Below are 5,764 nucleotides of genomic sequence, written 5' to 3'. Positions count from 1 at the left end.
TTCCCAAGCTCACCAGTCAATTCCTTTTTTCTCAGAATGTACCCGACTGTTGATTTTGCTACTCCAAGCATGTCTGCTATCTCTCTGATGGATTTTTTCTTTTTTTTCAGCCTCAGGATGTTCTGCTTCACCTCAATTGAGAGTTCCTTAGACCGCATGTTGTCTGGTCACAGCAACAGCTTCCAAATGCAAAACCACACACCTGTAATCAACCCCAGACCTTTTAACTACTTCATTGATTACAGGTTAACGAGGGAGACGCCTTCAGAGTTAATTGCAGCCCTTAGAGTCCCTTGTCCAATTACTTTTGGTCCCTTGAAAAAGAGGAGGCTATGCATTACAGAGCTATGATTCCTAAACACTTTCTCCGATTTGGATGTGAAAACTCTCATATTGCAGCTGGGAGTGTGCACTTTCAGCCCATATTATATATATAATTGTATTTCTGAACATGTTTTTGTAAACAGCTAAAATAACAAAACTTGTGTCACTGTCCAAATATTTCTGGACCTAACTGTATATGTATATACATATATATACATATATGTATACATATATATATATATACATACACATACATATATATATATATATATATATATACACATATATATGTATATATGTATGTACAGTGCCTACAAGTAGTATTCAACCCCCTGCAGATTTAGCAGGTTTACACATTCGGAATTAACTTGGCATTGTGACATTTGGACTGTAGATCAGCCTGGAAGTGTGAAATGCACTGCAGCAAAAAAGAATGTTATTTCTTTTTTTATTTTATTTTTTTTTTTTAAATTGTGAAAAGTTTATTCAGAGGGTCATTTATTATTCAACCCCTCAAACCACAAGAATTCTGTTTGGTTCCCCTAAAGTATTAAGAAGTATTTCAGGCACAAAGAACAATGAGCTTCACATGTTTGGATTAATTATCTCTTTTTCCAGCCTTTTCTGACTAATTAAGACCCTCCCCAAACTTGTGAACAGCACTCATACTTGGTCAACATGGGAAAGACAAAGGAGCATTCCAAGGCCATCAGAGACAAGATCGTGGAAGGTCACAAGGCTGGCAAGGGGTACAAAACCCTTTCCAAGGAGTTGGGTTTACCTGTCTCCACTGTTGGGAGCATCATCTGGAAGTGGAACGCTTATGGAACTACTGTTAGCCTTCCACGGCCTGGACAGCCTTTGAAAGTTTCCACCGTGCCGAGGCCAGGCTTCTCCGAAGAGTCAAGGCTAACCCAAGGACAACAAGGAAGGAGCTCCGGGAAGATCTCATGGCAGTGAGGACATTGGTTTCAGTCAATACCATAAGTAACGTACTCCACCGCAATGGTCTCTGTTCCAGACGAGCCCGTAAGGTACCTTTACTTTCAAAGCGTCATGTCAAGGCTCGTCTACAGTTTGCTCATGATCACTTGGAGGACTCTGAGACAGACTGGTTCAAGGTTCTCTGGTCTGATGAGACCAAGATCGAGATCTTTGGTGCCAACCACACACGTTTGGAGACTAGATGGCACTGCATACGACCCCAAGAATACCATCCCTACAGTCAAGCATGGTGGTGGCAGCATCATGCTGTGGGGCTGTTTCTCAGCCAAGGGGCCTGGCCATCTGGTCCGCATCCATGGGAAGATGGATAGCACGGCCTATCTGGAGATTTTGGCCAAGAACCTCCGCTCCTCCATCAAGGATCTTAAGATGGGTCGTCATTTCATCTTCCAACAAGACAACGACCCAAAGCACACAGCCAAGAAAACCAAGGCCTGGTTCAAGAGAGAAAAAATCAAGGTGTTGCAGTGGCCTAGTCAGTCTCCTGACCTTAACCCAATTGAAAACTTGTGGAAGGAGCTCAAGATTAAAGTCCACATGAGACACCCAAAGAACCTAGATAACTTGGAGAAGATCTGCATGGAGGAGTGGGCCAAGATAACTCCAGAGACCTGTGCCGGCCTGATCAGGTCTTATAAAAGTCGATTATTAGCTGTAATTGCAAACAAGGGTTATTCCACAAAATATTAAACCTAGGGGTTGAATAATAATTGACCCACACTTTTATGTTGAAAATTTATTAAAATTTAACTGAGCAACATAACTTGTTGGTTTGTAAGATTTATGCATCTGTTAATAAATCCTGCTCTTGTTTGAAGTTTGCAGGCTCTAACTTATTTGCATCTTATCAAACCTGCTAAATCTGGATGGGGTTGAATACTACTTGTAGGCACTGTATATATAAGTATATGTATATATGTATATACATATACATATATGTATATATATATATATATACAGTACAGACCAAAAGTTTGGACACACCTTCTAATTCAGATTTTTTTTGTTTATTTTCATGACGCTAAAAATTGTAGATTCACAATGAAGGCATCAAAACTATGAATTAAAATATGTGGAATGAAATACTTAAAAAAGTGTGAAACAAGTGAAAATATGTCTTATATTCTAGGTTCTTCAAAATAGCAACCTTTGCTTTGATTACTATTTTGCACACTCTTGGCATTCTCTTGATGAGCTTCAATAGGTAGTCACTGGAAATGGTCTTCCAACAGTCTTGAAGGAGTTCCCAGAGATGCTTAGCACTTGTTGGCCCTTTGCCTTCACTTTGCGGTCCAGCTCACCCCAAACCATCTCGATTGGGTTCAGGTCTGGTGACTGTAGAGACCAGGTCATCTGGCGTAGCACCCCATCACTCTCCTTCTTAGTCAAATAGCCCTTACACAGCCTGGAGGTGTGTTTGGGGTCATTGTCCTGTTGAAAAATAAATGATGGTCCAACTAAACGCAAACCGGATGGAATAGCACATATCTATATAGATATAGATATGAGAGCAGAACCGACCTTACTACAGAGATATAGGAGCAGAACTGACCTTACTACAGAGATATGGGACCAGAACCGACCTTATTACAGAGATATAGGAGCAGAACTGAGCTTACTACATAGATATGGGAACAGAACCGAGCTTACTACAGAGATATGGGAACAAAACCGGGCTTACTACAGAGATACAGGAGCAGTGCTGAGCTTACTATAGAGATATGAGAGCAGAACCGACCTTACTACAGAGATATAGGAGCAGAACTGACCTTACTACAGAGATATGGGAGCAGAACCGACCTTATTACAGAGATATAGGAGCAGAACTGAGCTTACTACATAGATATGGGAACAGAACCGAGCTTACTACAGAGATATGAGAACAGAACCGAGCTTACTACAGAGATATGAGAACTGAACCGACCTTACTACAGAGATATGGGAGCAGAACCAAGCTTACTGCAGAGATATGGGAGCAGAACTGAGCTAACTACAGAGATATGGGAGCAGAACCAAGCTTACTACAGAGATATGAGAGCAGAACCAAGCTTACTGCAGAGATATGGGAGCAGAACTGAGCTTACTACAGAGATATGGGAGCAGAACCGCGCTTACTACAGAGATATGAGAGCAGAACCGAGCTTACTACTGAGGTATGGGAACAGAACCGAGCTTACTACAGAGATATGGGTGCAGAACCGAGCTTACTACAGATATACGAGATCAGAACCGAGCTTACTACAGAAATAAGGGTGCAGAGCTGAGCTTACCATAGAGTTATGGAAGCAGAACCGAGCTTACTACAGAGATAAGGAAATCAATACCAAGCTTACTACAGAGATATGGGAGCAGAACCGAGCTTGCTGTACCCATACAGGAACAAAATTGTACTTACTTAGTCTACTACATAGAAACAGCAACAGGACAGGACACCAAGCCTCCTACATAGCTACAGGAACAGAACAAGTTTACTGCATAGACATAGTACCATAACTAAGCTTACTGTATTGATATAGGAGCAAAACTACATAGATACAGTACCATAACCCAGCTAACTACATATGCAGCAATTACAAAGCTTATCCTATATTTTAAATGTTAAACTCATACAGAACACGGCTGGCACACGGACTATACACTTATGCCATCTGTGTGCTGTATGTGGTTTTCACGGCCCCATAGACTTTTATTGGCCTTTGTCATCTGCGCTGCTGGAAAAAAAAAATGAGGTCTCCGTAGGGATCACACACGGTCTGTGTAAACACACGGACATGTAAGCAGCACCACAGCTTATAATGAGTATGTGTGGTAACCATGAAAAAAACGGATACAACACGAACCACATACACAGACATGTGAAGGTGGCCATAAGGTGGTGACATAGCAACCTCACAGTGCAGGGGTTAATTTGACTTTTCATAAACATGGAAAGACAAATGACATTCCCTAACACATATGTGAATAAGCCCTTAGTGCTGCGTGCCCACGATCAGTGTCAGCAGCATTTTGGACGCAAAGTGTTTTCACTGAGTCCACAATGCTGCATTGTACAGTACAGGCACAGTGGATGGATTTATAGAAATCTCCGGCCCCCTGGGCTTCTTTTAGACGCTCCATAAACTGACCTGTGGCGCTGCTTTCCTATCCTCAGCAAGTCAATTTATTCTAACAGCGATACTAGTGCTCTGAGTGGGAGAATACAGCGAAAATTAACTGACAGTCACTCTGATGGTGTGCACGGACAGCGCAATCTCCTGCCCCAGAGACTAGCGTCTCCACCAGAGAAAGTACTCTGCGTCCAAACCGTGAGGACGCCTGATGGTGGGCACTCACCTTTATAGATTTAGTGTTGTGCCCTAGAGATACAAATGTTTTACACATACACAATACACTATAAGGCTACGTCCCAACGGTCTAGACATGATGTGTTCTGGACGCAGCATGTCCTCTCCTGCGGGGCCACGAGTGCTCTCCGCAGGGACCACAGCAGCCTGTGCCCACAGTCAGGGTCCGGGCCGCTGCGGTCTCTCTCTTCTGTTCTCTCTGTGGAGACACTTGTGGCTACACAGCAATAAATTGACATGCCAAGGCTCGGGAAGCTGCACCACAGGTCAGATTTTGCTGTGGGCTGTACACGCACAGTGGGCATAGGATTTCTAGAAATGCCATCCACTGTACTTGTACTGTACAATGCAGCGAAAACACTGAATCCAAAAAGCTGTGAACCCTGATGGTGGGCACCAGCCTCGCATACAGGCATCTTACAAACATAGACAACCCCAGAAACACGGACTGCAAACGTACAGTACAGAGATGTGTACACATATATAGACATATACACCGACATGGTATACACCTACACACACACACACACCTGCGTACAGCCGTATACACATACACAAACACCCCTGTGTACAGCCGTATACACATACACACACTCCTGCATACAGCCGTATACACATTCTCACACCCCTGCGTACAGCCGTATACACATACACACACCCCTGCGTACAGCCGTATACACACATACATACACCCCTGCGTACAGCCGTATACACATAGACACAAACCCCTGCGTACAGCCGTATACACATACACACAAACCCCTACATACAGCCATATACACACACCCCTGAGTCTAGCCATATACACATACACACACACCCCTGCGTACAGCCGTATACACATAGACACACCCGCGTACAGCCGTATACACACACACATACACACCCCTGCGTACAGCCGTATACACATACAGACACCTGCGTACAGCCGTATACACACACACCCACGTACAGCTGTATACACATAGACACACACCCCTGCGTACAGCCGTATACACACATACACCCCTGCAGTACAGTCGTATACACATACACACACCCCTGCGTACAGCCGTATACACATACACACAAACTCCTGCGTACAGCTGTAT

The sequence above is a fragment of the Anomaloglossus baeobatrachus genome, chromosome 1 (assembly GCF_048569485.1).
Source record: "Anomaloglossus baeobatrachus isolate aAnoBae1 chromosome 1, aAnoBae1.hap1, whole genome shotgun sequence".
NCBI lineage: Eukaryota > Metazoa > Chordata > Amphibia > Anura > Aromobatidae > Anomaloglossus > Anomaloglossus baeobatrachus.
The sequence above is the reverse complement of the archived record's forward strand: the minus strand, read 5'-3'. Positions refer to the sequence as shown.